Here is a 21,177-nt window from a genome sequence, read left to right on the forward strand (position 1 = left end):
TAGTTACTTCTCCGTCACTCTTCATGCATTCATGTGCTACTGAGAGGTTCAGGGGGTCCTTTGTCCCCACAGCCACCTTTGTAAAAATGTAACAATGTAAAAAGTGAAAATGCCTGGTTAACTGTACATAACTTGGAACGAGACACCTCTTTTGTACAGACATCCATGTTCATACAGTCGTATATATATTAGCAGCACAGCTCTTACTGCTGCTATTACTTATGTTGATTTTACTGTTATGTTGTCTGATGTCTGCGTATGTTGGTGTAAAGCTGCTGGACGCTCTATTCTACTCTATTCTACTCTACTACTGTATGACATGCAGTTAGTTGTTTGCCCCTTTTTCCTTCTCCCCTACACCCCCGTCATGTGTCATCTGTGAATGCCCCTGGCCTGGAGCTTTGTGTTTCTGATGCCTCTTATTTCACTGCAGTTTACCAGCTAGCTCAGCTGTAATAGAATTACTGCTGTCACTGACAGTTTTATGCCACTGTGCTCTTATTTATTCCTGTATCATTTTCTTTATGAGCGCTCTGTACACTCACTAAGCCTTTCAACAGTGGACATTTTGAATGCTATAGGTCTTTCCATTCGTTCTTTATTCATTATCAATCTGTAATGTAGCATGGATACCTTGCGCTCTTGTTTGTATCTAATTTATATGCTGCATGTATGTTTTATTCAGATGTATGGCGTAACATTATGACCACCTTCCTAATATTGTCTAGGTGTCCATTGTGCCTTTTTAGACAGTTGTGACTGATCAGAGAATGGACACGGGTCTTATGAGGGTGTCCTGTGGTGTCTGGAAACCGGATGTTATTAGTGGGGAAACTTTGGTCATGGAGTTGAGGGGAGGGGCCTCTGTGGATCAGGGTTGTTCCACTGAAATAAATGAAAAAGGGTGGAAAATCTCAAACGTTCGGAAAACACCCTTCCCACTTTGGCGGCTTCTTGCTCTGCAATACTTTGCAGTAGAAACATAATCGTCTCTTTGTACGGGTCACAGAAAGCATAACTTTTTTTTTCCAAAAATGGCAATCGATATAATTTACGGTTTGGTCGCAGTGTTAGTTTCAGTGAAATTTGATCTCAGTATTTTGGGAAATGTCTCATTTAACACGGAGCTCTAAAAATTCTGAAAATAAATAAAAAATCAGATACCAGATCGGTTTGGGATCCGGTGAATTTGGAGGCCAGTTTTTGTCTGTGTCAAGCTGCATCCTGCTGGGGAAGACTGCTGCCAACAAGTAGTGTCGTTGCTATGAGGTGGGGGTTCCTGGTCTGGTCTAGGTGGGTGGTACATGTCTGAGTAACAACAACATGAATACCAAACGTTTCCCAGCAGAACACTGAGTAGTCACAAGATGGTTAACGTTAGTTACTTCTCCTGTCAGTGGTTTTAATGTTATGACTGATCGGTGTATCTGATTCAGCTTCTGCTAATTTCTTCTCCTTCTTTCTTCCCTTCTCTTCTCTGTCCCTTTCTTTTCTTGTCTCCCCCCAGCCAGCCTCAAGCAGATGTGTTGCCTCATATGAGCCAGATTCTGCTCATATGAGCTGAAATTAACCTAATGATAGCGTAGCTGGCCGATATTTGTCAGTACAAAGGATAGAAAAGCAGAATGCAGGTGTTTCTGTATTTTAATTTAATTTAGTTTTTATATTTGACACAATGCCAAAGAGTTGTTTTGCCTTGTTTTGTTTGTTTATATTATTATTTTGCTGTTTCATGAGTAATCTAAATATACGCATTAGACTCCTGAGAAAGTAATGGTGCTGTCCGTGGTGCTGAAGTAGCCCACAGATTTGCAGTTTCTTTTCTTAAAGGTGCTCTTTTCATCAAACTGTAGCCCATGTACCAAACATAGTAAACAGACTAGTGACTGAAATGACAAGTAGCAGCAAACAGTTTGGAGGGTTTGGACGAGGGTTTGGGTTGACATAAACCAAATCAGAAATATCCTTAAATGTTACAGATGAACTGTTATGTCTGAAAAATACACAAACAAAAATGACAGTAGTTTCTTGAGTTTAACCCTTGTGTGTTGTTCATATTTGTGTTATTCAGTATTTGTCAGCCTGGTGGATCCCTGCTGAATTTTGGGGTTTTTAATTCACAATCAAACAACTTTATGTTAAAATGCCTCATCCCTATTACAATATAACAATATAAAGACCATATATGGTAAATATTTGTCAAACAAGGCCATGAAGCAACATATATATATATATTCAACACACTTATGGGAAGACCCTATTTCCGCACACAGACAGCAGCAGCTCCTCCACGTCTGCACACACACTGATGGACACACAACAGCATACAAATAATTGGTCCACACACTTTATCTCTCTGTGTGTATGTGCACGTCTCGTGTTGTAATCCGATTCATTCAGACAAGCAAGGCCTGTTCCATTTGTACTGAGCACGTCTTCTCCAAGGTTTTTATCATAAACACAGAGCACTGACATTTGGTTTGACAAACAGACCCTGTGTGCGCGCGTGTGTGTGTGTGTGTGTGTGTGTGCTCGCTCCTCTTTGTGCAGACCTCTTTGAGATTTTAACCTTGACAGTGAGGACATTTGCAGAATCTCAGCCCAGGTATTTAAGACAGTCCTCACTTCCTCTAAAGCTTCAACAGTTAGTGCCAGTCTAAAGTTTTGGTTTGGAGATACAGTGGGTATGGAAAGTAGTGAGACCCCCTTACATTTTTCACTCTGATATGTTGGATCCATTTGCTAAAACAATATAAGCTGATTTTTATCCTCATCAATGTACACACATCACCCATTTTGACAGAAAAACACAGAAATGCAGATTTTTTAAAAGAAAAGAAAAGAAAAACTGAAATATCAAAAAGCTTCAGACCCTTTGCTGTGAAACTCGTATTTTGACTCATGTGCTGCTGATTCCTTCTAATCATCGTTTAGATAGTTCCACATTGTAGTCCACCCGCGTTCAATTAAATTGATTGGACATGATTAGGAAAGGCACACAACTGTCTATATAAGACCTTACAGTTCACAGTGTATGTCAGTGTTAATGAGAATCACGAGGTCAGTGGGTCTACCCAAAGAGCACAGAGACAGAATTGTGGCAAGGCACAGATCTGGCCAAGGTTACAAAAGTATTTCTGCTACACTTAATGTTCCTAATAGCACAGTGACCTCCATAATCCTTAAATGGAAGATGTTTGTAATGATGAGAACTCTAGAAAGTCTAGAAAGTAACTACAGCCCTCCACCAACCGGGGCTTTATGGCAGAGTGACCCAATGGAAGCCTCTCCTCAGTGCAAGACACATTAAAGCCTGCATAGAGTTAGCCAAAAAACACAGGAAGGACCTAGTCTGTGAGAAAAAATAAAATAAAAATTGTCTTAATTCTAAGCAATATGTGTGAAGAAAACCAGGCATTTCTTATCACCTGCCCAATACAACAATGAAGCATGGTGGTGGCAACATCATGCTGTGGGGGTGGTTTTCAGCTTGACGGACAGGATGACTGGTTACATTTGAAGGAAAGATCAATGCAGCCAAGTGCAAAGACATCCTGGAAGAAAACCTTTTCCTGAGTGCTCAGGACCTCAGACTGGGTCAAAAGTTTACATTCCAACGAGACAATGATCTTAAGCACACAGCTAAAATAACGACTAAAATAATGACTGTTCTTGAATGAATGAGCCAGAGCCCTGACTTAAACTCAATTCAGCATCTCTGGAGAGATCTGAAAATGACTGTCCACCAGTGTTTACCATCCAACCTGACAGAATTGAAGAGGACCTGCAAGGAGATATGGCAGAGGATCCCCAATTCCAGGTGTGAAAAACGTGTTGCATCATTCCCAATAAGGCTGTATTAACTCAAAAGGATGCTTCTACTCAATACTGAGCAAAAGGTCTGAAAACTTGATTTTTTCAGTTTTTCTTTTTTAAATGAATTCGCAAAAATGTCTACTTTTCTGTGTTTTTCAGTCCAAATATGGTGCAGTGTGCACACTGATGAGGGAAAAAAAATCAACTTAAATGATTTTAGCAAATGGCTACAAGATAACTTTTTAAATTTGCATTTTAAATTTCTAAATTTTTAATATCCACTGTACTTATGCATGAAACACAATAAAAACAAACTGAATAGATTTAACAGCATTGTATCCACAAATATTACTATAAAAAAAAAGATAAACTGAAGAACGTATTCATTGTGAATTGAATCTTAAAGACATGTTTTAGAGTGCATGGGTGGTGAGTAGGTTAAATTGTTGCCCAAGAATGACTACATTTACACTCAGACAAATATCCTACTCATAATACAAATGCCACATTTAACCACCTCAGTAAGAACACACTGGCCGGATCAGAAGAACATCAGGTGACATGGTTTTGTTTGTGAAGTTGTTTGTTTAGGGAAAGAAAAATGGAAGCAGCTCAACAACGGCTTGTTCCAATTGAAAGTGTGTTTTGCAGGATTCATTTTTTTTCTTTCTATTTTTGCATTAGATTTGAGTATGCCTTGCATTAGTTTGAAGTACAATTTGCAAACACAATTCACACCAGCACATATAAGCGAGAGATCATTATTTTGTGCACACAGGAAGTTGTTTGCGTGCTCGTGGCGTGTATTTCTATGTGCAGGTGTGTTGTTGGTGGTGTTGTGCTGGCTCTAAGGAAGATAGAGTAAAGGCTGGGAAGGGAAGCGGGTAAATCTACCTCAGCTTATCAGTGAACGTGTTGTATGAAAAGGTTAACTGGAGAAAATTAAACTGTCATGTTGGCGGAGGCGGAGGCGAGGCTACATGCCAAGGCAATAAAAACCTTGTTCACATCCAAAGCATACTGACATGCACATAATGTGTTCAGTCTCTCTGTGTAAAAGTGTGTATGTGAGTGCATGTTTTCGTCTGCTGTGGTTTAGCCGAAGAAAGCCACTGTCCACTGTGTGTTCAGTACCAGTCTGAACGGCCTATTGGTGTTTTTTTGTGTTGTTATGTTTAGCAGGAAAATAAATGTTACGTCTCCAGAAACTAGTCTAGAGGTCAGGTACGGGGTGTAACTAGATGGGGTCATCCGCAGTTTCCGTAGTGTAGTGGTTATCACGTTCGCCTCACACGCGAAAGGTCCCCGGTTCGAAACCGGGCGGAAACATTCGTTAGTATTGCGTCACGGTGAACCTGTTCTGAACCGTGGGTTTTCTTTTTTTCTCCATTTTGGGACAAATAAAGAGTATTCTGTTCTGTTATTATTATTATTATTATTATTATTATTATTATTATTATTATTATTATTATTACAACTAATACGGAGGAGGTGGAGCTTATGACCTATTCTGCAGCCAGTCACCAGGGGGAGCTCTACTTCTTTTGGCTTCACTGTTTTACATCTTTATCCATCATCATAGTCCCATCAGCCTCATATGGGGACATTAAGATGTAGGCTTGTGGCAGCTTATTCTGCATTACCTTTTCTAGTTTGATATGTCTCAAATTTAATTAATTCTGTCAATTGTGGCAAGCTACAACGTCACTAATTAGCAAGTTCTCATTTGAGGATGTTTGGACTTCATTGTTTGCAATTCTGTCTTAGCATAGTCATGTTTAGGTATTAAAATAGACTGTTTGATACTTTGTGACCCATTAGGTGACTTTATTGTAATATATGTGTCCATATATGAGGACATCATTTTTTTTTTCAAAAAACACTTCATGTTATAAGATGATACTATATTTATACTTGCTATACTATGCTTCTTAGGTCCCAATAAATGCAAATACCTTGGAGAAATTGAAAATGCATACCAAACAAAAGTTTGGGTCTCAGGAGGTTATACTATACGGTATAAATATAAAATAAAATTCTGTATCCACCAAGCTGTCAGCAGCTCATTTGCATAGTACTGAAAAGGAATCAGAATATTTCTGTTCTGCTGCAATGGTTTTGATCTTTTTGTCCAATTGGAGCTAGAGACTCACTTGTACATTATGTATGTTGGTGGAGGTTTGTATTAACAGCAAAAGCAAATCAAAAAACGAGAGGCTTTTACGTGCCTGGCAGGGGCCACTTATTTCTGTGTTTCTCTCTCTCTCTCTCCCCCTCCTCCCCTGTTTGTTTTGTAGGAGTTGGATCCACTATTAGTTTCCATCTCTGAAGTCTGGAGGTTAGTGCCTGCTAATCAGTTAATTCAACCACTGGCTGTCCAATCACTACCCAGGGCCTACAGGAAACAGGGCCAAGCTGGCCTATCTAGTCTCTCCTGCTCTGCATTATCCTGTCTCTATTAGATCTTGAGATATGTGGACTCAGTGGCCACTTTATTAGGTACACCTTGCTAGTAAAAGGTTGGACCTCCTGCCTTAATTCTTCGTGGCATACTTTCAACCAGGTGTTGGAAACATTCGTCAGAGATTTTGGTCCATAGTGACATGAGAGCATCACTCAGTTGCTGCAGATTTGTCGGCTGCACATCTATGATGTGAATTTCCCATTCTACCACATCCCTAAGGTGCTCTATTGGATTGAGATCTATTGACTGTGGAGACCATTGGAGTACAACTCATTGTCATGTTCAGAAGGCAGTTTGAGATGATGTGAGCTTTGTGACATGGTCCATTATCCTGCTGGAAGTAGTCATCAGGAGACACTCTGGTCATAAAGGGATGGACATGGTCAGCAACAATACTCCGGTAGACTGTGGTATTTAAACCATGCTCAGTTTGTACTAAGGAGCCCAAAGTTTGCCAAGAAAATATCCCCCACACCGTTACACCACCACCACCAGCCTGAACTGTTGATACAGGGCAGGATGGATCCATGCTTTCATGTTGTTCAATCCCATCCGAATGTATTCTGGTATTCTGCATTCCTTGGGTGTAACGAGAGGTTATTTGAGTTCTATCATCTTGAACCAGTCTGACAATTCTCCTCCATCCTCTGATATCAACAAAGCATGTTTGTCCACACAACTGAAGCTCACTGGATATTTTCCGGTGAGTGTAAATCTAGTTCTAGGAGGGAAATCTAGTTCCTAAATCCTTCTTGTGATGCTTAGTGACACAACAAATGCAAATTCAGATTCAATAAATCATGGTAAAACAAGTTTAAAAATGAAATCATGTTTTCAAGTTAAGTGAAAAAGACAATCATCTTGAATATAATTCAGTTGTTCCAAAGCATCATGTCGGTAACTTTGTCATTCAGGCGCAACAAATGTGCTGCAAATCAAAGTTGGGCTGGTTTTTACTCTTGAGGTGATGATTTTTGAGCCAATCATATGTGTTTGTTTCACCTGTACATTTTTAAATGGTGGACATAAACATAATTCAGTTGAATTCATGTCAATTCAGATTTATTTCCATAGCTATTTCAATAGCAATACAAATTGTCTCAAGATGCTTTACAAAGACTGGTCTGAAACCTTCAGAGCAAGCATGAAGGTAACGGTGGCAGGAAAACCTTGAAGCAGAACCCAGCTTATATGGAGGGACCCATCTACCTAAGGCCAGCCAAGTAGAGAAAGAGAAGAGAGAGAAAAGAGAGCACAGGAGGAACGAGATGGACACACATCTGTCATAGATGTAAAATCTGATGATGAATCAAATACAAATACAAGATATAGCTGATGATGTGACATGACAGTTTGAGGAATCATACGCAGGTTGGAGAATTGTTCATTGAGGTAAGACTGGATAACTGCAGACTTGCTTACACAAAACTTCCGCAACTCATTAAGCACCATAGTTGCAATCTCAGATGTATTTTGGGGAAACGTAACTTGCTAGGAAGCTTTTGGGGAAGAATGCTAAGATGGATTTCCTGTCTGAGCTTAACAGTTCAGCTGTAATTGGGGCCAGCTCAGGAGAGAATGTTATTCTGCTGTGTTTTTAACTGGGGCATTTCCTGTATGGGTTTACTCAAGGAATATATTTTAAGTGTTTCAATCTATACATGTGGTATGTTCAATGAACATAGATTTTCTCTTAAAAGCAAGATAGAAAAACATAAAGACAATACATGTAGAAAAAGACGATTACTAAGTGGGCTGAAGGTAGTGGTAGGGAGACATCCCGACTGCTGCCCCATCACCCAGAGATGTTCCGGGAATAATGGGGCGAGACATCTCAGAAACATGGCTCCCGGCTGACAACGTTGCAGCCTGCACAGTGCTGCTGGTGGATTTACCTGTGCTAACATCTAGCTTCTCTGGCTCACCACTGAATGCTGAGAAGAAGTCAGTTGACGTCTGACTGCAGGAAAGACCTCACCAAGGGTGGAGGGGCTACTTACCCATGTCACACATTCAAGTAGTGATCCCTACTTGAACATCTTGAACTTGGCTAACTATAAGCACAACAAGAAGAAAACAGCCCCATTGTTCTCCAAGAGATGGGATGGAAGATCAACTCAGACAGACAACACAGTGGTGAATCAAATGGAAAACACATACGACCAAAGGATCTTAAGATGATGCAGCTGCTTAATTAACAACCTACCACCACCAGGGAAAGGCGGTGGCATTGGCAGCAGCCAGCTGCAAACTTGCACTGCACTAGCAGGTCAGACAAAGAGGAATCACAGCCACTAGCGCTGTTAAGCACCACAGCGCTAGTTATCCCAGAATTGTGGATGGAAAAAGTCCATCCACAAAGACAAGAACCAAACTGTGACCACTTGGTCAGAGCATCTGCAGAATTGCAGTGGTCAGTACCTATCAAAAGTTGTTCACCTGTTCAAGAAAGGAGAAGAACCCGAAACATGGTCATGGACCAAAGACAAGGATCATCCAGGCACATGAGGTCCAATCCAACAGACAAGGTACTTGAACACAAACTGTTGAAAAAGTTGGCTCTGATAGAAAGGAGTCAGAACACACAGCGGGTAACGATCTGTTATGTATGGGGACCAATCAGGGTGCCATGCAGAACCCTGTTCACTGCCAGAAGCTCCTACAGTGGACACATGGACCATAGAGAATTGGAAGAGAGAGGTATCATATAGTTGGTAGGTGTGTGTGCATCACTTAACTGGGAAACACATGGCACCAGGATGAGAGGAAAGTACCCTTGCGATTGCCATAGGGCTCTGGTTGGTTAGCAACAATGTTCAGGTGGCTGGCCATGTTAAAGTACATCCACATAAAAAAACAACAAAACATTATGTTATAATGAGATCAAAGTTCACTTCACAAGTTGGTGCCTTTAATGCTGAAACTGACATGTGTATATGTGTCTTCTTTATCTGCAGTTTGGTGAACTTTTAGACCATTCATACACAGTACAACAAAATCTAAACAGATCTTTCTTTCTTGGCGTATCTGCTGAAACCCCTAACTCCACCGGCACCCACAGCTGTTGCACCGTGCAGTGAAATGTACAGTTGTCTGTTAAAAGTCTCGCAGGACTGTGGCGCACATATGTCCCATCTGCTGCTTTGTGCAGCACAGTGTCGTTCAAAACAGTTGGAGGAAGGTGAGGCTTGTCTCCTCGTGACGATTGTCTGTGTTTCAACAAAATTTTAATTGACATTTATTTTCCTGTAAGCTTCCCCAGCAGCTGGATTTGAACGTCACAGACAAGAGCGACTCAAAAGACAAATAGTAGCAGCTGCTGGCAAAAAAAAAACAACTCAGTGCTTTCACTTGAAATTGATGGAGGCTTATTATTTATTATGAAAGCATGCAAATAGTCAATCACAGGGCTAACCCAGACAGACACACATGTTCTGAGGGGTACTGCTACTAGTACTACTGTGAAATCGTCACCTAAATGCCTAAAAGTCATGTCACTGTGTCTTTTTTGCCAGTCACATCAGTTACAGGCTCTGCATGGATGTCTGCTGTCGCCTTCGCTTCTGCGCCTATTAGTCATTCCTCAGAGCTTCCCATTCCAAATTCACAACAAACATGAGAAATATCCACAGAGCTTTAGGATGATTCTTTTCTTTGTGAAATGACTGCCTGGACATTTTTGTTCATATTTACAAACCACGGTTCAGTTAAGGACGTCTTCTCCTCTCTCTGAAAGCTATTATGTGTCAAAGGTCATGCAGGTGAGACGCTGTCAGACTTTTAAAGGGATTGAAGAACACTGACACTCAGTGTTTGTTGTTATCTTCCCATGTCTCCAGGTGATTTCCCTTTCAGTCTTTCAAATTAAACTGTTGTGTATCAAGAAACTCTTTCACTACTCGTTTTTTTTCCTCTCAATCCAGAAGGAGCTTCAGAGAAACTCTCTCTCCTGTCTTTTGTGCTTTAACGACAGACTTCTCGCTGAAGGAAATCAAATAAATGAGCAGTCTTTTCCATGCTTACACTCTGGGTTTCATCTGCTGCACTGAGGGAAGGAAAATAATTCAATATGAGCATGAAGGAAGACAATATGTAATTAAAACGCCGCTTGCTGCCTCCTCAGTGCCTGTGACATTTCATTGACATCCATGAAATCTAGCACTAATTCAAATGATTAAATTATATATTTTACATATTTCACTCTTTCATAAAGCAGGACCACTATCATTATGATGAATCACTTAGTCTTGACATTGAGCTGTTATTTTCTACATGATCATCTACATAAGCTTATAAAAAAACAACTTTATTACTGTTACCTTTGAAGTTTCACAAAAGGTCGGTAGGACCCACATTCAGGACACGGGAGGGTGTGGGAGGAGGAAATGAAAAATGTATGACAACAGAGAACAAAATCTGCCACGCTGACCTAGGCAGACTGTCCCATCTGCCATAACATTATGACCACCCTCCTAATATTGCGTGGGTCTCCCTTGTGCCTCCAAAACAGTTGTGACTTATACGAGAACAGACATTGGGTCCTATGGGTTGAGGGGAGGGGGCTCTGTGGATCGTCCCACAGATACTGGATCAGTTTGGGATCCAGTGAATTTGGAGGCCAGCTCAACACCTTGTGCTGTTTTTCATCCTCGTGCTGGGGATGGTTGCTGCCATCGAGGTGTCAGAACATTGTATTGTCGCAAGATGGTCAGTATTATTTACCTCTCCCGTCAGTAGTCATAATGTTATGCCTGGTCAGTGTAAATCCAGCAAATAGGTGTGATCAACAGAAGGTGATCCAACAGGACACTAAGTACTGTAAAAACAATAGGGACACATGAAAGAAAAACCGGTGGGAAATCAACCAGAACAAAAAGACTGACTGGCAAACAGTAAACCGCACGGACGAATTTATATAGACACAAAAAGGCAAATGGAATGACAAATAACAGGTGAATGTTATGAGGGGAAGAAATAACAATAAAGGTGAAGGCAAACACACAAGCAGAAAACAACACAAGGGCAGGAAGTGAAACCAGCTGAAAGACCTGAGGTGTTTATCAGTAGCATGCGTGTGAACTTCCTTGTAGTGTGAGGATTCCACTGAAAGTAATAGATTCTTTAAACTTCAGGTAATAAATGAGCAGTGATCTAGCCCTTAAAGCAGTATAAAAATTATTTTCTGGTGATTTATGACGGTAGTTCTCAAATACATCATCACTGCTGTGAAACTGTTGCCGTCCAATTACACCTGTCGGCTTTTATTCTCCCTGCGAACCTCACTGTGTAAAACTACTGGGGATGTGCATCTCGTCTGCATCTGCTCTTCTTCTTTTCTGGCGGTCTGATCAGAGATCCCATCTCTTTCAATGTCTCTCTCTTCGTTTTGTTTTTTTTTCTCACTTGCGCTTATTTTTTATTTATTTATTTATTTTTTTACTGCCTTCGTTCTGCCCTTGAAGGAGAAAACAGAGAAACAAGCAGCGCAGCAAAACAACCTTGCTCTTCCTCTCCTCACACACCTCCTCTCCACATCTCAGCTGAACTGTCTCCACTGATAACTCTGTGTGTGTGTGTGTTTTTGTGTGTGTGTGTGTGTGTGTGTGTGTGTGTGTGTGTGTGTGTGTGTGTGTGTGTACAAGTTTGCCCTTTGGCTTTGAAAGAATGTGAAGAAACTTCACAGATGTCAGGAAAACAAACAACTTAATGCTCCCAGTTCATGAAGTCTCTGCTGCAGCTTTGTGGTGGCTGGGTAAGGCGAGCAATGAGGGCAGTGAGGACACTTACTGTCCTTACATCGTGGACTCATGTGACTGTATATGTGTCCTTTCCCTCGGCCTGTTGGGACCCATTCAAGCATTGTATTAACACCTGACTTGGGCAATCTGAATGCAAGTCGCAGGCTTTAAATAACTGTGGTCACACCTGACATTCATCCCCAGCCAGGACTTGAGCTCCATTCTCTGTTTTGGACTCAGTTGAGGCGGAGGGAGAATATTATAAGAAGCTGCCGTCCCTAATCGATCTCTAAAGCTACTTCTGTAGCAGAACAACATGCATCTTTTTGTTGCGTGTGCCTCTTGGCTTGCGGGAATGCTGAATATTTTGGAACAAACCTGCGAAGCGCCTCACTAAAAGCACATGCGTTATTATTTATCTTCCTCCGCCTTCGCTTCAGTTATTTCAGACCTGTGCAAAACTGCTTCTACTGAACCAACATGAGCTTCCGCACACGCTGTAATTTCACCGTTGTGCTGTTTGAAGCAGTGACAGAATAATCTCCTGTAATAAAGGGAAATAAATGAATAAAGACACCAGTGACCATGAGGAAATATAACAGTTTAACTGAAGGTAGCTCCTTGTCACAATTACATTAATATTTTAAATTTTTAATGATGGAATCACACACAGTGCACACATATTCAGTAATCAAATCTTTTATTTTGGATTATTATTTAGATTTATATATTATTTGCTTAGTCTAAGTTAGCTACATGGGCCGAATTTGTTGGTATTTGCAAGTGAACCTGGATTTGTCATTTTCTGAGTAAGACACTTGCAGGATTCCAATTTAAATCTCACTTGGTTTTTGTTGTCCATATTTTCTAAATTCAACGTCCGAAAAAAAAAGAAAAAAAAAAGATTTAGGATGCTAACAGCTGATTGGACAGCGCCTCCGTTTAAAGGAAATCCCGCCAAACCACACAGGTGCGTTAACATGATGTCCGGGTAACACCAGAGCTAATATGACGAGCTCCATGGGAAGGTTAGAGAGGCAGTTGGAAGGTGGTTCTGTGTGATAGTCACGAAGAAAGCTGGGTGGCCCTTTAGGATCATATACTGTTTTAATTTTTCGCATTTTATCCAGGTGCCAGATTACGCACAGAGCTTCCAGCGATCGCTCTGCTGCTCGGTCACACACGCACCCCCCTCCTCGCCAGAGCGCAGTGGTTCGCTCCAGTCGGCACGCCGCTGCCGCCGCTGCTGCTGCTGCTGTTGCTGCTGCTGCTGTTCAACACCGACACTCCGCCGGCCGACGCACATTCGGAGCTCCTGCCCGGTTATCGAGCACACGCTGAGTCTCGCCGCCTGCACACCGTCCGCTCTTCTCATCTCGCTTCAGCCTCTCTGAGCGTTTTTGCCTCCTACGTTGGTAGGTCAGTTCTCTCCCCCTCATCTCTTCTCTTCCTCTTCTTGTTTTTTTTTTTTTGTTTTGTTTTTTATTTCTTTCTTTTTGCCCTGAATATCAGCGGATGGTTGGATCTCTCTGTTGTCATGCGAGTCTTTGCTGGAGTTTTTACCAATCTTTTCAGTAACCAGTGTTGTTGTCGTCGTTGTTGTTGGAGGGAAACTCTTCTGTCTTCTCGCTTTTCTTGTGTTCAGTTCGCTTTGTTTTCGGCCTCTTTTCCAAGAATTGAGAACACCTTTCTTCCTCTGTTTTGCAGTTTGATTTTGCCCTCCCTTATCCTTTATATTTTTATATTTGTAGCTTGGCATTTTCTCTTTGTTTTTCTTATTAACTCCAAAGGGTTTTTAAAAGATGTATTTTAAACCTGAATGTTGCGCATGCAGCATGGCACATCCAGGCTCAGATGCTGATGGCGGAGGTGTTGGTGGTGGTGGTGATGATGATGATGATGGACGAGTGTTGCATGGACCTCTGGTTCTAATCCACGGGACTGCTCGTGTTTCTGACGGGACTGCCTGAACAATGATGTCAGTCCTGGTTCTCTGGTCTGTGTCGGCGTGCGAACGTTTTCCTTTACAGTTACGCACAGGCAGAGAGACATTGCGCACTGACATTTCCGCCTGTTTTACTGTCGTTCCTCGTGAAGCAGACCAGGAAGAGCTGACAGGTCGGGCTTGTTACTCTGTCGTGTCCTGTTCTGCATTTCTGACGTGTAACATGATCAGACTGGCTGTTGGTTCTTGTTTTTGTAGACGGGAACATCTCAGGTATCCATGCTCCTGTAAACCTTCATCCTGAATTTCAAGCTTTGGTGTTTGCATGTTGTAGACCAAATCTGTGAATTACACTGACAATCTTATTTATTGGCTATGCTGTACCCATGACCTAAATCACATGTAAAGTTTAATTTCAAGAAAGTGCAGTCGCAGAGAGTCTGGTAGTGACTGAAGCTAAAGTTAGTGCTGCGCTGAACGTGTTTGACTTGTAAAAATAACACTTGTGCTTCTCAGTCGAAATAAACTCAGCGAAAGATGTGAAAAGTGAAAAAAAAAAAAATAAAGCGATGGCAAACAAGAGGATTGACTGTGGGATATGAGTGAATCACACAGCTGGGAGGACCATCCACCTCCTCCATCCACACACAAACACACACACACACAGCCACAGGGGTTCATGAATGAACAAGATGTTTTCCATTTTGAAGGAATAAATTACAGTTTCACTCATCAGTAGTCTTTTCACATGAGAAATAAAGAGATACGTGAGTAATATAGCTAGAGGTGATGTGCATAAGCGATATAAAAGCCAACAGAAACGACCTCATGGCATGCCACTTGTGCAGAGTGTAAACTGCACTCTGTGGAGTGGAGTTGGTGTGCAGTGAGCTGCAGCTACGGGCTGGATGGTGCGACACAAAGAGTCTGCAGGATAAGACTGGTGAGGCTGCAGGCTGCTGCTGTGCGTTCTTGATGTGTTCCTGGTTAGTTAGTTTATTGCTGTGTAAGGACTGTGGATGGAGCTGTGTGCAGTGGAGCGGATGTGTGTGTGCTATAATAAGCGACATGGTAGAAGATATATAGATATATACTTTATTTATCCTGAATGAAATTGGGTGTCCAGTAGCTTCACCACATAGAAACAGATATGATCAACAATGACCACATTCCAGGTGATTCCTCGCAGGGACGTGTTGTGGAGTCGTTTCGACAAATGACCTCTTCACACTGTCAGTGTAGTAGGACAGCCAATGCTGAGGGGGTCAAAATGAAACCTCGGTGAAGGCCTCCAGCTGAAACGTGTCAGTCTTACAAAATGTTTCCTTATGCCACAAGTACTCCTGGAGTTTTCACCACTTCATAGTTCTTTACCTCCTCCGTACACACTTGAAAAGCAGGTGGAGTTGCACCAAAGTACAGTTTCACTTCTCAATTACAGACATTCCCAAAGCTGTTTAATTATTCAGCATTTCACTCCCACATATTAGACACCCTCAATGGATTTATATTGTTCTAGATCGACATGCACAGCTTTCTAATGGCTCTCAGGAGATATGGCTTCTGTTTCTATGTAGAATTTTAGAGAGGATATTAAACCTAGAGGAGCATCAGGGATTCTGTGTGAATATACTGAGTTCAAGGACAGTAGCTAAGGTCTAAGGCGACGGACCAACCAGTGGTCAGCTGTTTGCTGTTGGTGAGCATCTGAATCCTGCACTGTTGGCACCAGCTGGGTCATTGTTGGTGCCCTTTCAGCCGAATCAGCACATCGGTCTGAGATGTCACTCTGGTTGGCTGATGGTCTTCATATACTCTGATTTTTTTCATGGCGTGATCGTTTAGATTCTAAAATGAATAACATAAAGACCGAGTCATCAGCATGGTTTAGGGGAGGCTATCTCTGTACAATGATTTGGAGTGCTTCCTAGCCTCCCAGCTAATAGTTACTCTTCCTCTTTACCCTACTTGAATGACAAATTCAGATTACCTGCTCATAGGAAGAGTTATTTCCTTTCAGGTGTAAGGCATGTGAGGCGACATCAAGACCACCTTTTTTGCAGGTAGTTCTTTGAAGTCGGTGTAACCTACACATGAAGCCGACACCGGTGTGAGAGATTTATACCTGTGTGTTGGTCAGTCTGGTCCGCCCTGTAAAAATGCCACCCAAACGCTAGTCGGTGCTGTGCCTTTTTCCCAGTTGGTTTAAGTGTTTCTCCTACTTCCTGCCTCACTGTCAACGATGTGAATCAAACCTTTATAAGAAACTTTGCCCAAGACGAGTCAAACCCACGTTGGTTTTCTCTGAACCTGCATCTGTATTGATCCAAAGCAATCGATTTGAAAATTGCGGTGCTGGAGAAGCAGCCGGAAATAGTAAAGCAGAAATATGCTACTAACAAGCGGACCAATCATAGCTGTTTTGGCATAGTTGTACATTACATTTGTAGGGAGGCACAGGTCAGGCTCGAGTGTTAGGGTCTGCGCATGGTCTGGGCTGATGCTGAACTGTAAGAATGCAGTAGGTGATGCAAAGTCGTTCAATTACCAACTTTGTGGACTGCTGCTGTTAGCCTGGTAGCAACTCAAGTCTTTATTTCCAACCCTTCCATTGGATTCCTGTATTCCTTGTTTTCTTGCTTTATTTGATCCAACTTTAACAGTTGCCATTTGCTGCGTCCTGCTGGGCCGCAAGAGAGAGCTGTCAATTAGGGCTGAAGAATTAATCATATGTCAAATATCTGCCAGAAGAAATCTCAGTTGGGTATTTTATTCAAATGTTTTGCCTTTTTGCACAGAAGAAGAACCCATGGAAGCAGCTCCCACCTGTAATGTTAGGATGGCAGTCTGTGAATAAACACAGAAAATTGAAACTAGTTTTGGTTGTACTACACGTTGCACTGTGGTCTCTGGACTATCATCTAGTCAGCAGTCATCTGTTTTCAGTGAACAGCTCTAATATATACAGCACACAGGCCAATTTGGCAACTAGAAACGTAACTCGACACAACAACCCACATCTAAATATTTCTCATGTGGCAGAATAACGGGTCACAGGGATCTGACTTCTGTTTAGTCCTGCCTGCTGCTTGACTCTTCAGTCGCTTAGATCTTAGGAGGGGCTGCTGTCAAGAGAAAAGCTTTCATGTGCAAAACAACTAAGGAACGTATCCTTGCAACAAAGCACTTCTGGCATTAATCACAAAGCTTTGAGAGGATAGTGTGTATGTATATATATATACACACACACACTCTTATTGTGCATGCAGATTGAAGGCAGCGCTGTGTTGCTGCACTGATTGGTGCATGATTTAGGTGCAGCAGAGACGATAGATTGCAGAAACAGATTCAGGAGTTTTAAGGATTCTCATTCTCAGGGGTCAGTACACTGTCGTTTATTATAATATGAAGAACGTATATCTTACAGGGAGCATGCGCATATTTGATTTGTCAGGGGTGCACAGTGCTGATGATTGCATTTTGGCAAAAGCGGAGCCAGGTTATCTATTTATTTATTTTTTTATTAGTATTATTTAATTTTTTTTTTTCTTTCTGGATTGCCCTACGCTTTTCTTTAGAGACCACCGTGCAGACACATGCACTGTCAGCGGAGCTCCTCCTCTGAAATGAATGAGTAGACTTTTTCTTGGCCATTAGTGGTTGAAAATGTCTGAACCCGCAGAGATGCATGTTAACTTTCATATCGGTCAAAAAAAAGAAAAAGAGAAAAGTAGAGTGTATTAAAGCTCTGTAAAATGTCAGAGTGAAGGCTACAGCACGGTGAAAATGAGAAGCGCACTCATTGTGCCTTACAGCTTCAGTGTTCAGGCAGCAGTATTGATGGAACAGAGAAAAATGAATGCAGGGATAAATAGATAATGCCTTGGATTTAAACTTTGTTGTTTTAATTATTTAGCGCCTCTCTGCTGATGATGAATAGATGTTGCTGCTCCATGTCAAGAGCACAAACGCTAAACTCATTAGTTTTTGTGCCCTGTAGCCATTTTGGTGATTTTTAATTTAGCACTGTACACATACAGTAGATCTACGAGGCACTGTTGTTAAACATTACATTGCTTTTTTTCTTTCTGCCTATTTATAGCTTTGGACAACAATTTTAAGCCTTTATATAGGGTTCAGTTTTTTGTAACAGGCTTAATTTCTGCTGATTAGTTGGGCATTTTAACATGGAGGTCGATGGGGATGGGGATCGCCTTGCTTTTGGACCCCGCCTCAAGTGTGGAACTGCACCTTTAGCACTTTATGCACATGTTGGCATCATTTTTTTAGTCTTCCTTCTTGGTTGATAAAAAAGATCATGTAGTATGAATTAGATTTTTTTTTATTTGCAGTAATCAGTGAGTCGGTGACATGTTTCTTTGCAAAATTTAAGTCATGTCAAGAGTTTCAGAAACAAGGAGACAGGTGCCAAATGCAGGACACACAGAGAGGAATGAGACTGGATGAAATAATATACGTCAGTTTAATGGGACTCCTGCAATAGACTGGTGACCTGTTCAAGGTGTACCCTGCCTCTTGCTGGATGACAGTCGGATTGGCTCCAGCAGGACAAGCGGTAATAAAAGATTAGTTTAATGGAACTTCTGGTGCTGTTGTCACTGAGCAGGATGGGTGGATAAATCCCAGTGACACTAAACAAAAGATAATAAGCAATGAATGAACGCTAAAATTGTAAGGAACGAGGATAAGCAAAGAAACACCAGTGGCAATATGAAACATCCAACGCTCGCAGAGACAAAGGGAAAGGCAAGACAATACAAGCACAAATAACAAGACACAGGCGGAACTTACTTAACTAAGGGAAGGAGCACACAGCAAAGACAGGTAAGAGCAATAGTATTGGAAGGAAAAGACAAGACAGGACGTAAACCTGAACCCTAAGACATGGGGTGAAATAGGAAGCATGAGGAAAACCAAACTGGATTACAGAAACGTTTCAAAATTACATTTCTCGAAGAAAGAGAAAAGGTTTAAAACACATTACGATGACAGTATCTGCATGTACAGCAGAACAAACAAACCTTCGTTTCCAGCTGTTCGGATACTGTCTCAGGGGAATGAGTTAAGGACTAATAGCTGTTCTGGTATATTTTGTCCTGGGATGTGATGATCCCTTTGTTCATGTTTGTTCAGGTTTTGTGGAGCCAAGGTACGAGCCTCCTCACATTGCATTAACTACATTAACCCTACAGAACCTCTAGAGATCTATTAATTGGACTGAATCCAGTTTGTATGGTGACCATGTGATCTAGGAGAATAGAAATAAGATAAGAACGACCTGGACAAATTTCCAGGGAAGGAATTTTGTTTAGTTGAGATCGAATCTGTAATTGGTTCAGCAGCTAATATTAAATAAAAATTGAATCATAAAGGTTGTCGTTCTCTCTCTGTTAGCCCTGCCATAGGCTGGCGACCCATCCAGGGTGAACCCCCCGTCTCGCCCAGTAACAGCTGGGATAGGCTCCAGCCCCCCCGCGACCCACCACAGGACAAAACGGAGTGAATGAATGAATGGGATCAAGCCGCAAAAAACTTTGATGTGGACCTGAATACACTGATTTCTTGAACGTCTGCATTGTAGCTCCAGAATTAAGTTCACAGTTTTGTCCCCAATCCCAACACATTTTGTGCAGAAAACATACTCTGTTGTGCATTTGCTCCCACTTCGCTTTAAACCACTGGACTTTATATAAAATAGATTGTGCTTTGGCTGTGCAGACTGCAGATGTGTCATGCTTTCAAGTGACCTGGATGTCCAGAGTTTTCCCTCTGATTCTCAGTAGCAGTACCGCTGGAGGCTAAATTCAGTTTTGGTTCAGCAGCCACCTCTTTCGCTCTAGTGCAGGTTGTGTCGCTCCAAATGTTTCTCTCGGGAAGGGATCCTGTAATAGAAACGCAGATTGCAAAACTCAGACCCACAGTTCTTTGTAAGTTAAAGTTTTGACATTCTTTTCGCTCATTCTCAGTGGTAGTGGTGCTTTTTTTCCCCTTGAAGAGTAACTGTACGGAATGACTAATGAAGAAAACCCTAGGTGGTGTCTTTGAAGAAAAAGAAAAGTCAGGCTTTGTTGCACTCTACTTGCACCCTACCTAATAAATGTGTATGCATCCACTGACTATCCATGACGATCAAACTGATTTAGAAAATGATATTTTTCCCTTCACAAACCTCCCCTCTACTTCTTATTCTCATCAATAGCAATTTCATTCAAGATCAAGAAGAACTTTTATCATTAGTAAGGATCTATATGATATAAAAGGGCAAATATACGATATTTTGCCATTTGACTGACAATGGAAAAAGCCCTATTCCCATGCGATTAGTTTTACCTTAGGACGTCCTGTTACTCAAGTATTATCCCCTACAAACTCAGTGTTTTACTCAAATTTACATTCTGTTGTTGTGGCTCTGCTACTTTCCGTCTCACTCCACTCCGTGTCAGAGACAGTTTTAATTACTTTGCAAATTATAATGGATAATAAAAATGTGTTTTTGATACTTTACTAAAAGCTGCAAATCAAACAAAAGCCACAAAAAAATAAAAACTCACCCCTAAATCACAGAGTTGTCGATTCACACTGCATTAGTATTATCAAAGGACCTCTGTGTTACAAGAATTATGGAATTTAATTTGTTTTTTTTACTTTACAAATCATGGACATGGACGATTAGCATGGGATTAAGATGATTACAACCTCCGTGATTATTAGGAATTACCAGAAGTCTCCAGGTAAAACTAGTCCCGTGCAAATAGGGCTTAAGGCGGTTGTTACATTAAAATGGACAAGTCTCTGTGTTTATTCCTTAGGTTATTATTGACATGCACATAGAATAGCTTTGATTTTAAATCTGCTGTAATCATATGTGATTTTTTTTTTCAAGATTGTTTTTATTTCATACCGTTGTTTAGGTCAAAATACAATGATTTTAAAGAGACACTATGAAATTTCCTCATTTTCCATTTCAATTCATGAGAACCTGGCTTTTTTGTGTTTGTATTTTTTATGTCTGCTTGTTTTAATATAGGATACAATGCAGTAGCATATGGCAAATCAAATAACAGCATGCCTTATCAGTTAGTCTTTAAATTACCGTAATAGCACAGATATTGGATTTAACGACAGAGCAGCAGCCTGTGCATTTCATATATACATTAATATGAAATATAAGCTGTTGAAGCGTGTCAGTCTAT

At 41.2% G+C, this 21,177-nt stretch overlaps 1 protein-coding gene and 1 non-coding gene across 3 annotated transcripts in view; both read left to right on the plus strand.

The window, feature by feature from the left end:
• The first annotated feature begins 5,072 nt into the window (after positions 1 to 5,072).
• trnav-cac lies at positions 5,073 to 5,145 on the plus strand. The gene has a single exon. It is a non-coding gene; the product is annotated as a tRNA-Val (tRNA).
• Positions 5,146 to 13,076: 7,931 nt separating this feature from the next.
• The window catches only part of raly (RALY heterogeneous nuclear ribonucleoprotein), a 119,185-nt gene continuing 111,084 nt past the window's right edge, over positions 13,077 to 21,177 (plus strand). Inside the window, exon 1 of one of the 2 annotated variants that reach the window (XM_047584125.1) lies at positions 13,077 to 13,437. The gene's annotated coding sequence lies outside the window, so the exon portion shown is untranslated. The remainder of the gene's footprint in view (positions 13,438 to 21,177) is intronic. The other variant, XM_047584124.1, reaches the window with a different exon arrangement.

The sequence above is a fragment of the Mugil cephalus genome, chromosome 4, assembly GCF_022458985.1.
Source record: "Mugil cephalus isolate CIBA_MC_2020 chromosome 4, CIBA_Mcephalus_1.1, whole genome shotgun sequence".
Taxonomy (NCBI): domain Eukaryota; kingdom Metazoa; phylum Chordata; class Actinopteri; order Mugiliformes; family Mugilidae; genus Mugil; species Mugil cephalus.